The sequence below is a fragment of the Anarhichas minor genome, unplaced genomic scaffold (genome assembly GCF_050575085.1).
Source record: "Anarhichas minor isolate MPS153535 unplaced genomic scaffold, ASM5057508v1 ptg000010l, whole genome shotgun sequence".
Classification (NCBI taxonomy): domain Eukaryota; kingdom Metazoa; phylum Chordata; class Actinopteri; order Perciformes; family Anarhichadidae; genus Anarhichas; species Anarhichas minor.
In genome coordinates, this window is record NW_027466456.1 from 10676966 (window position 1) to 10689210 (window position 12245).

A 12245-nucleotide genomic window follows, 5' to 3' on the forward strand; every position below is an offset into this window, starting at 1 on the left:
AACTGGTCTGCTTTAGTGGACACTCTTATCTTAATGAGGTTCAATCCTTTGTTTCGCCCACAGTGGATCCACAGATAGGATTGTTTTTAAATAGGCCCCCCGTGTTCCTTGTGTACCACTGTTGGCTCGCTGTCTGCGCTGCATCAAGCCAGGCAGGCTGCCTTCTATGTCTGAACTACGGAGACATGATACATCAGTGTCAAAGTTGTCATCTATTCTGGGACTAAGAGCCTGTTAGGAAAGATCTCTCTACTTTTCTTGAGGGATCGACAAAGAGATTTGGTTTAACTGTCCCCCTCAGCCATCCTGATACATATTAAGGAAAAGAAGGCAAGGTAGTATGCTGAATATGATGAGAAACCCCATCGAGCCAACTGCCTGGGTCGTTTGTGATGTTACACATAAAAGGGAGTTTGTCAAGTGTTGTAACTGTCTGTTTTATCTGAGAATCAAGAGCCAAGTGAACAGAGTACAGAATAGCAGAGGTCAAGAAAATGTTATGCTGACTTTTATTGTGACTCCAAAGGCCCTCAGGCGGTGCAGAAAGAGATACAGTATGCCCCAACATTAACAAGGCCACCAAATCAACATTAAAAGGCACAGCAAGCTTGGTTTTCATTACTTGTGCATATACTAAAAGTCGCTACTTCCACCTTCACCCTTCTGCCCAGACCTCTGCAAACAACCTTTGTCTCCGATCTGCTAGCTGGCGGCCATTTACAGAGAACGCTAAAATGTAGGGTGAAAAGTTAATTTGCTGTGCGGCACTTGTGGCCTTTGCTCCCCGTCTTTATACTAACACTTACTGAAGGCAGCAAGCAGCGGTGCCGTAAGTGAAATGTTAACTCCAAGGCATATTGTGTCCAAAACAGCACCATGTAAACCCTTAAGAATACCTTTCATATAGTGTAGGTACTGAACACAGAAACATCTTCATGTGAGAGAATTTAGAGACAAGTATGTGTGAAGAGCTTCTCAAACACGTTTCAACCACCCAGTAAGATTATAGTGAAGGCTGCCGGTCCAGTTCGGGGTCATCAGACTCAGGGCGGGAACACTTGAACTTCTGGCTGCAGGACTTAGTTTTTAAAACTTTACAGTTAAATGGTCAGGTGCTACATAATGTCTCAGACACAGCGCAGCAGTACAGTCCACATCAAACTACTTTGAAAAAAATAAATAAAAAAATCAGCAAATTGACAATGTACGTGTGAAACAAAACTAAAGAAAATATAACACAAAAAATGTCACATTCTAGCAAACAAATCCACTCAATTTCTTGACAGGTCATATATTCCAAGGAAATGAAATACCCCACTATATGTTTTTAAACTTGCACCTCTTACCATTTGAACGACTTGAGCACTCTTTTAAGATGTATAATCTTGACAACTAAAAAAGTCTTCAACTTGCTGAAGATGATGTCGCTGTGTGAGCATGGAGCTACTCCCGCCCTTTTGCACATGTAGGCACTAAAGGTTAAAGGTCAAGTGTGTTGTGGTGACAGCTGCCTGACAAATTAATTGGAAAAAAAATAAGTTTGATTACAATGGAGAAACAATGGTAAAATATAAATAAATAAAAAATAATTAATATAATTTTTTGGCTGAAAATTGTTACTATGCAAATATGAATGTAGTTGAACTACCAGCAAGCTACTGCAAAATGTATAGTTAAACTACTAATTTAACTACTGCACAGTATTGGAAATTATATGTATATAAGGTATGTGCATTTATTCTATAAATATTAAAACAAAATAAAAATGCATGAGACTTAGAACCAAACTGTTCATTTCAATTGTATTCTTTGTTATTGTGTATTCTCAAATGTTTAATACACATCTGTAGAAAAGCACAAAGGAACTAAATATGACTTGATTTATTAAATGTAATACAGAACAGAACACTACTAGCACACAGATATCTTCTTTTGTTCAATATTTACATATTTGCATTGAAGTGTTTTCTTATTTTTTTGAGGGTGAGTATTTTATTCATCAATATTCAAAGTTGAATTTCACTTTTCCAAAGTAATGAGTAAAGTAAATAATTAAGTCAAAATATTTTGCATCATTGAATATGAAATTCTTCACAATTTATTTATCTTTAATATCTCAAAACGATAGTAAGCATTAACTGTACTTGTGAATGTTACTAGCAATAAACATAAAATATACTTTAAATAATTATAGTTGTTGCTATAATATGTTATGTTTATAATTTACAGTATTATTTATAAATACTTGAGTGGATGCTGCTGCTTTTTTACATTTTTAAAGTAGGACATGAAATAAAAATATTTTTAAATAAAATTGTAGTTGGCCAAAACAACAAATTAAGTAGTTCTATATCGACACCTCAGTCAGAAACAATATTCCTGTTAAACCAGCAGGTTTATAAACCAAAGGTAGTTATATTTTTAAATATATATATATTTTTTACTGTAAGTTTGAGTCCATCAAGAGGACTTTAAATCATTTTGGTGTGGCTCCTGTAACAGAAAAGAGAACCCAAGAACATTTCTGCCAGCACTAATTCAGACTCACCTTAGGGACAGATAACCAAAGCAGCTTCTGAGGCCGTAACAAGTCATTTAAACGATGATTTTAAAGATTCAAGAGCCCCATATAATCTGCATACAGACCCAGAAGGAACCAGTAAATGCTTACACATAAAGACAAGGAGATACATGAGAGCAAAGGTAAAACCAAGAGTGAATTGTTTACAGTCTGTGATAAACATACTGTACATGGGTAAAACTAAGACATTATAAAGAAGCACCAAGATCAGAAAGCAGATAATAGAGAAATAACCGCAGTACACTAAGAAAGCATGTAAAGGCAAATAAAAAGCATTCGAGTCAACATGGTCTGCATTCAAAGTTGCAACATTTAAATGTAAAACTTATGTGAGATTAATATTGTGTTAGAAAAAAATGAAATGGCTAAGTGAGTAATATTTTGCCACATTAACTGTGTTTGCTTCACAGATAAATCCTGTGATGATTTCTTGCCACAATTATACTAATCAAACTTACATAACACATGCTTTGGTTGTGAACCCAGAAATGACTTGACAGTTAATTAGTCACTTCATTTCACTAGAGTTCACCTCACCTCAGTTTGTGCTTTAGTCTGGTTTTCACTCCATTTAGTTAATCACACGACTAACTGCCATTCAATATTTACAAAAGTGCTCGAGGAGAAAGTTTTTTTATGCGTATGGTCTAAGACAGAAAAGGATTGTCTTAATTAAAATGCATTTCCAGAGAGTACGTTACCACTAAGTAAAACACAATGGAGTCAGAGGTGTTCCGCAGGGCTCCACCCCTGGCTCTCTGCACTTATGTAAAATTAGTTGACATACTTTATGGTCGTTGACTTTGGAACAGGAAAACATTAACACAGTATAAAGCTTGGCAAAATTAAGTAGCCTAGATATGTAATAATAAAGTTAACGGCATAGGGAGACAGTGAAAAATGTCACTCTACAAATCATTTGGCCCTCTTAAACTATCGTGTGGACAATTTCTCCAATTCCCCAATATATGTGAGAAACAAATAGAGATGTAATGTGGTTTATTGATTGAATATTAATTAAATTGGATACAAATAAACACATATTTAGTGTGTTTTTTGAAATACAGTAGTAGCAACAAATTATATTTTATCATGCTTTTTTAATCTTAATATTGGGACTTGAAGCTCAGTTTACGATGTATAATTTAGAGTTCAACATAGTGAGTCTTTAAAAATTGGTTGCCAATCATTTTTAAATACATGTCTTGAAATTTGACAATTTTTAGGGCAAGACATGTGAAACAATTTTCCCACCAGAATTTAGTAGAGTAGTCGGACCATCATGTAGAGAACCTGTGGATCACGCTGCCACTTTTAAATGAATGCAAAAGTGTAAACAACGGATTTTTAATGGGACAGTTGAATTACAAAAAATTGGAAAGATCCTGATCACTAGAAACTTTTACATATTTTTAGGTCTCTTCAAAGATGATCTGCTGGACTCTCATGGCCTCGGTATTTCTGAAATCCTGACTATAGTCATTGCAAAAAGAGACTTTTGCGGAGACAATCCAAATGTATTATAGTCTAGTCAATTTCTAATAACCCGACTGTTCTAGCTGTATACTACATAGTATCTTTTTTTAGCTGAGGTTTTAGGAATAGGGTTTAATACCTTTGACAGAAGGGCAGAGGATTTGGATTAGAGTGGACAGGCAACACAGAGACGCGACGCATGAATCACAGATAAGGGACAAAGTGAAACATGAGTTGGAAAAACAATGTACATAAGAGCAGCGGTGTTATGACAGTCTGGGAAGTAAACAAGAATGAACTCACAGATCACCAAACCAAATGAGACTTCATCAGAAGATTAACTAAGTTATCAAAGTCTCTCATAATCCGTCCTCGTTTGTTTGTGACTTAAACCAATGCATTCAATTTTGGAGACAAAAACATTATAAACCATGGAAACGAAAAAGATTAAAGTGAGAAGAAAGTGAAATGGAGAGTGGGGAAAACTGTGGATGGATTATTAAGTCCAGGAGGGTTAGGGCATTGTCCACGATTAACTTGTACAGAGAGGTTATTGAGAGGCCACAGCAGGGTGTTGTTATGCTGTGCAATTGTGTGGTATTTGTCTTGGCACTGCTCTGGTGTGACTGCAGTGTCTCGGCACAACATGAGAGCAACACTCCAGCTATGGGTTTCTTTAATTTGATGAGACATTCATTGGCTTGACCGTGTACTTTGCATGGAAGGCCGGTCAGACCGATTGCTCTTTGACATGTCCAGCACCCTCACACCTCACTGTTGCGGCACAAAGACAAGCGAGGTCGCAGGTGAAAGTGGCGAGTGGGCAGCTGAGGAAGAACAAGGGGAGAAGGGTGAAAAAGAGGGAACAAGTGGGGGGTCCCATGGCTAGGTCTGGAGGTCAGAGTTGGAGTTTTGTCACCTGCTTGGCTTGGCACGCAATCTCACTCAGGAGCAGCAAGACTAAAAGCTCTACTGCCTCCTACACACCCTCCATTCTGTCTCCCTCTACCTCTCGCTAATTGGATTTAATGAGCGATTTAACAACACAGCACTGCCCGATCAAATCAACCTGCTACTGTCCACCGCGCTTAATTCTGGGTCACTGCTTTATAATGCTAGCTTGTCCCAGGTCCCTCCTTTCTGCAAGACTCCTGCTGCCTCACACATTCTCGCCCTCCTCTCTCGCCCTCCTGTCTGTGTCTCTTAATGTCCACCCGGTCTAACACAGAAGGGGCTGAGAAATCCCCTGTCCGAAAAACAACAATGTTCTCACAAGACTGGTCGTATTTGAAGAAGAATGTCCTTGACTGTTTGTTGTTGAGCTCAGGGTAAGATCTTACCTGCAGCTCAAAAGGAATCAATATCCGGCCCTGCAACTTAAGCTCAGCAAGTTTGAGTTTCAACCCTATCCAAGTGCGATCAACTGATGCCTCTGTCATCTACTGGATTGGTATACCCAGGTTTTAGTTTATTTTGTTGTTAGTTCACTTTAATTTCTCACGTCTCAGGAAATACGCTGCAGTTTGAAGGAGACAGACTCAAATCTTCAGGCTTATTAGTCATTTTTATTTCATCCTAAAGACATCCGGCTAGGAATGTTCTCATCGGGCAGAACAAGACGATCTTATGTTAACGCCACATAATGTGATGAAATTCGTCCAAAACGTACTTGGCGTAAATGCACAAGATACACCCCCTAAATAGGATTTTCATATTAGAACATCTACATTTTATATTTCAGCCATTTAGTACCCAAGTACATTACACTACCCACGGTACATGTATCATAACTAGTAGAAGTACTTTTTTGGTTGAAGTGTTTGTGCATGCTTTAGCACTTTAACTAAAGTTTATGTGTACTTTACATTTATGCAGACCACTTTGGAAACTGTGCTGAAGAGTTTCAGATTTTGTCAAAGTTGCATTATTGTTCAGAAAACACACTCCAGACTTTTCCTATCGATCTACATTGAAACTGCATTAGCTTGTAACAATAAAGGAACTTTATTGGAATCAGTGACTGTGATGTGTTTAAGGAGTCTGCAACTGATTTTCTTTTTTTGCCATATGGAATTGATGGAAACCAAAGGCAAAATACAAAGTCTAAAAACACTACAGCATAGTTTGCAAAACAGTTAATTGTAATAAAAGAGATATTTGATCTGAAGTAAATGGGTTTAAACATGCCAACTCACTGGTATTGTCCTTGGAGCTCATATGGCTATTCACACACTGGATATTGTGAAGCTCAAACGTGTGACCATTTTGTTATAGTACATACCATCTAACCACCAGGTCCTCTATAGGTTTCCATCTTCCCTATACTCTTCTCTGCTTTTACTCCAGTTATAATGACTTTCAGAATACAGGCTCCTGATACAAAGTGCCAGTCACTCATGCATGTGGTCAAAGCTTCAAATTAACTTTCTCACATTTATGACACGATATCAAAAAAGGTCAGCTTATGAAACACGCTCTTCACAACATGCTGTTTACAATATTGTTTTGTCCTCATTCCAAATGTAGGACTTATTTCTTGGTGTGATAATAAAATATTTTGGAGTTCAACAAGGGAGCTAGGAAGCATCCAAGTAAGACAAAGCAGTAGTTCGGTCGAGAGAGATTTATCAGTGCAGTTTGGCAAAGCTGCTTCTCAACTTATAATGCCGAAAGCAGCTTAATTAATTATAGGTCAAAGGAGAAATGGGCAGGAACTGAGAGAGGGAAGGGCCTGTTGGGTTGTTAAAGGGTTCAACATGTATTATCTCTACATGTGTTTGGGGTGTCATTGCAAATGCACAAAGGTATGATTTCCACTCCCACCCCACCATGTAGACAGCTGCAAGTAAATACATTTTTTATTTTGGCACATATACTATTTATAGCTTTTGTATGAATATTCTAGCATACACATATGTTTTAAAATGTTTGACAGTGCTAAATGCAACATGATCAAATTGAATACAGTTTCATTCTCAATGTCTAATTGACAAACCTCAACTGTATTTCTCCAAATTGGGCTTTTATTTTAAATAGAAATAGACTGTAAAGGAATGCTGATAGTGTTTTAGCTATATTAAAGTGCCTGAATTCATAGGTTTTAGTTTATATACCTCCCTAAATATTTTACATAAATAATTTATCCCTTTCAATCTTTTACCTTTCGTCAAATGTTTAACATATAGCAACAGATAGAGATGGACAAATATGCTGTAGTCCGGGGTCACATTCTCCCACACGTCACATTCGGTCACAGTTTTGACAACAACGGAGCCGTGGGTTAATCAGGAAGAGAATGCCAGTAGGTCGTTCAGACGTCTAACTTCATATGACTGTGGACATGCATACATAACCCCACGGCTGTGTTCAGCACATTTGTATTCATTACCAACATTTACTTATTTTTCTTTTTTTCCAACAGAGAGAAACTTGAAATTAAAATTGCATACATTTCATAAATGTCTACCTTACACCTATATCTCTCAACCACATGTGCTGACAAATCTGCACTGAAACATTTCTTCAAGTGCAACAGAGCTTGTGGGTAAAAACACACTGGCCCATATTCTATTTACAGTATTTTTACACTGAGCTGGAATCCAAATAAACAAGATGAACTCCTGCCAGGCAACACGCCTGATGGCTTCCTGTCAGCTTGGTCCGGCAATATGTCAAAACCCAAATATCAAGGCTGGCATTGCTGTTGACATATGGTCTAACTTGACCTTTCAGACTGAGTCATTGGCAGCAACGCATTCCTAGGTACAAAGCTAGATGAGCAAATGCATCTTAATGTGCAAACAGCATGAATTTAAGTCTCTTCTGTGAGGAATCATGTGAAGGACATCCAACTGAAAAGCATACTGTATAGTAGAGCATTATCCACGGCTCAGCGGTGATTTAATATGTTGTTGTATATTTCATCCCTGCTCAGTTAAAATGTTGTATTTAATTATTTAACGCTCCATATACAAATATACCAAAATAACTGGGGTGCGACCATAATACGGTTGTACAAGAAACAATCAGGATTGTTTGTCACGTTAAAAGACAAAGCAGAACAAGTATCAGTATGTCGGGGACAATACACAAATTAAATCTGTATTTTCATGGAGGTAAGTGAACCTTTTTTGTTTTTCAAAATGTAAAAATGTGCAGCAAACATCAACACTGTCTCTTCTGTGTAATGATAATGTCAATATATCTGAATCTTTGATGTCCTGTTGCATCCAGCAGCTCGACAGACGCACATCGCAGGGCCACTGAAAGTCAAACCAATTGATGTTTTAACGCTCGATTCTATATCGTAACTTGCATCTAGTTTTCATTGCACTAAAATAGAGACAGATATGTATGTGCTGTATGTATATGTATATCTGTTCCTCCTGCGCAATGTTTGGTAGAAGCTTCAAGCCGCCTTTTGCCATCGCTCGGTCTCTCTTTTAATTCTGTTTTCACTCCTCTCTCTTTTTTCCTGGCTCCTTTTCCCATCAGCCCTCCCCAAGTTTGCCCAATTTCCCCTTGGTTCAGCGGCAGGGCACTGGGTCACGGCACTGGCTTGATTTTCACACTGTTCCCTCTACTGAGCGCCACATCAAGTTAATCAGGGTTAACAATTGCGGCGGTGCCTTGCTGAGCAGGGCTCCCCCCGGCTTAGCGTGGCCTGGCTTTGGTGATACAGATGGGCTAGTAATCTCTGCTCTGGGAGCAAAGGAGGCGGGCGAGGGTGGAGATACAATCGTGGCTGCTTGGGTGGGTGTGGGATGATAGTTGTCAGAACAAGAGAAGTATGTGACAAAAATGGAGAGATTGGATATTAGTTAACCCTGAATAGAAAATATTTTTAAGAAATATTGTAGCTTCCTAAACTTAAACGACAGCCAGACATAGTATAAAGTGACATTTTGACATTTATAATGCGTTTACCTCAACACATAATCTCATTTATATGCCTCCAAAGCAGACCTATCTTCAAAACACATCCAAATAAAAATATTATGTGAGGAATTGAGGATTCACTGAGCTGCATTAAAGAAATGAAAGAAGATAGAATAGAGCTACGGAGAAAAGCACAAATTAGTATTCTTTTCATAGACCGGCCAACATAAAGAGTTTGAAAAGGTGTCAAATGGGACGTAAGTATCCTAAATCCCTCATGTGCCGCTCTACTCTCATTGACCACACGGGTCAAGACTTGAAACGGAACTAGTGCCATGTCAAGGATCAAAAAGACCATCAGAATTACAAATCCACAGCAAGTGTATGATGTTTTATGATCAAAGAGAGGGGGGAAGACTGTTGTTAGAAGCAAACTTCCAGCACTGAAGATGACTGAAGCGTGACACATTTGGCAAAACAGAACTCTCAGCGCAACAGCAGCTGGCTAGCTTGCACAACACAGCCCAGAGAGCCCCGGCCATAGGCTACTCAGACTTAATTATTCATTCAGACAGAAGAAGCATTACACAACTGCGCTTTCCTGATGGGCCCAATGGAGAAAGAATCCTGAATGTCACACAGCCTTGGGTGACAGAAATGGAGCTCAATTTTCAGCTGGACTTCCATTTGTAACATCAACCAAGCCAAACTAGACTCTCCAGATGACCTTTTCAACTTAAGAAACTAGGTTAAAGTCTAACTCTGGCATGAGATTGTATTGTATTTCACCCTTTGTTATGGCAGACTTCCTGTCGCAGCACATCACTTTTTTCCCGCTATACCACAACTCAAGCACTCCACTTGTCCCTTTTTTTGCCATAACCGTCTTGCTTTCCAGATGCCGCAGCTCTGCGGAATGACATTATGTATTATTAACACAAGGTTCAAGTGCTACTCATGCAGGGACACTCACAGACTTTCACAGGTTTCTGTCGGTGCCACCATTTTGATTTGACAGAGGCTCGAGCAGTTTTTGCAAAAACATTAAGAATCCGTGACACTAGAGCACAAGCTAAATATTTCATACGCTTGGCAGCTCAAAAGCTTTGAAGTCCAGGTTTAAGAGCCCTTCTATCCATTTATTACCCATCTCAACCACCGTCATGAAAGTCTAATAATGACCAAATTGAAGGTGTTATTCATGAACTGCTAAGCTGTCCATTGAACGGAGAGAGGGTCTTGTAAAGTGCAAGAGCAAGAAAAAGGAGATATGTGGGAAAAGTGGTGGCTGATGCTGCAGTGTGGCTTTGTCCACACTCCCATGGGTAAAATATGTATGTTCGACTGAGCTGCGATGTCCCACAAGCCCCAGTGTCGCAGTGCATCATCCAAAGTCATCCCTGCACTAACCAAACCAAGTTTGGGGAATGAGATTGAAAACGATGAGCGTTTAAGTCCCACTGAACTCCAGTTGACCTCGCTGCCCTCTAGTCGAAAAAAAAAACAGTTCATCAAAAGTTCACGTCCATTATCATCGTTGAATTAGGCTGTATATGCCTCGTACCATATCCCTGTGATTGGTAGGGGAGGAGGAGGAGGAGGAGGAGGAGTGAGCTTACCAAACTCAACCCAACAACCGCTGCTGATATGACACCGAACAGTGACCCTGATACGCAGGGTCACTGTTCGGTCAGACTGCCGCTGTAGGCTGTGTGTGTGTGTGTGATGGGTGGTGGAGGGGTCCAGTTAAGAAAAAAATAATCAAATATCTCTTTTACTTGCCCTGTGTCGTAACATTTCTGAGCCTGCCCCGCCCAACACGAAAACGGGTTCAACGAGAGTTCAGGTCTGAGGCCACACCCCCTCGCCACCACGTCAGCAGGCAGACGGCGTGTCGTCACGCGTAAGACAGACCACAACTATGCCCTACTTTCTGGTTCTGTTGGCTAGGGTCACAGCGACCCCCAGCGGGCCCAGTCCACCGACCCATTAAGACCAATGATAAATACACCAGGTTTAGAAATGTGCTGGTCATCATGTCACTTTTGTAAAAACATGCTGTGGTCTAAAATCATCTGCAAACTAAGAAGGTCTGTGGTCTATTTATTAAATACAATTCCTTGTGAGTAACTATATATATATATATATATATATATACATATTTCATATATTATGTTAATGTGTCATTAACCAAATGTTGAATACAATTTATATAATTGTTTCATAGATAATGGATGCCATTTTGAAATAGCATTGCAGAGACAGTTTCAAAATAATCCTGTATGTTACAAATGTAATTCAATTTGTATTATAGAATCATAATAAAGAAAATAAAAATGATATATAAATATGTACTGTAAATAAAATCAAAATATATACATAAGTAAATTCAGATTATATTTACATTTCATATTGTACATTTATGAATTGTTATTTAAGAAATATCCATATTTATTTACAAGAAAATATTGTCACTCTTAAAATGATTCTACTGGATTGTAAATGAAATATTGTGGTGCATACATCATGTACAGGAAAAAAGATTCAGAAAAAAGATTTATTAGATTATAATAGAATATTTCTTTATTGATATATATTAATAATACCCATTGCCACTAATATTATCCACATTATAGACAACTAGCATTATAAGCTCTGAACTAAGTCTGTTACAATTTATGTTTAACATAAAAATAACTAACATTGTCAATCAATATTTTGTTCATGGTCCCTTACAAATGAAAAAAATACTAAAGCTAAGAACTAATAAACTGAAAATGAAAGTATAAAATATATTAGAATGACTATAAACAGATATTATGAATTTTACAACCAAAATAAAAAAAAGAAATCTTGAGAAGAAAAAGAAAATAAATAAATACAATAATTTAAATATTAATGAAACAATAATTTGGAAAGAAAAGATGTTATGTATTTGATCAATAGAAAAAAAAGAAAGAAAAAAGTAAAGAAAATGATTAATTCATGTCCCGAGACAGCATATTAATATTTCACACATAGCACTCTTTAATGCTGTTATGGAAAGGGGGGAAAAAGTTACCATTGGCAACATTATCACTAATGAAATGTGATAATTTGCTATAAATATTTCTGTATATACTGTACTCTATGATTCAATTAGTAGGCCTTTGAGTTGATAGCATGTTACCTACTAAAAAAAGGCATGATCTTAAATAAACTGGACATTAAATATATTAATATATTATATGCCTACATATGTTTCTTGTGAATTATATTATAATTAACACCATTATTATTTTTGTTTTTACATGTTAATGTTTTACTGTGC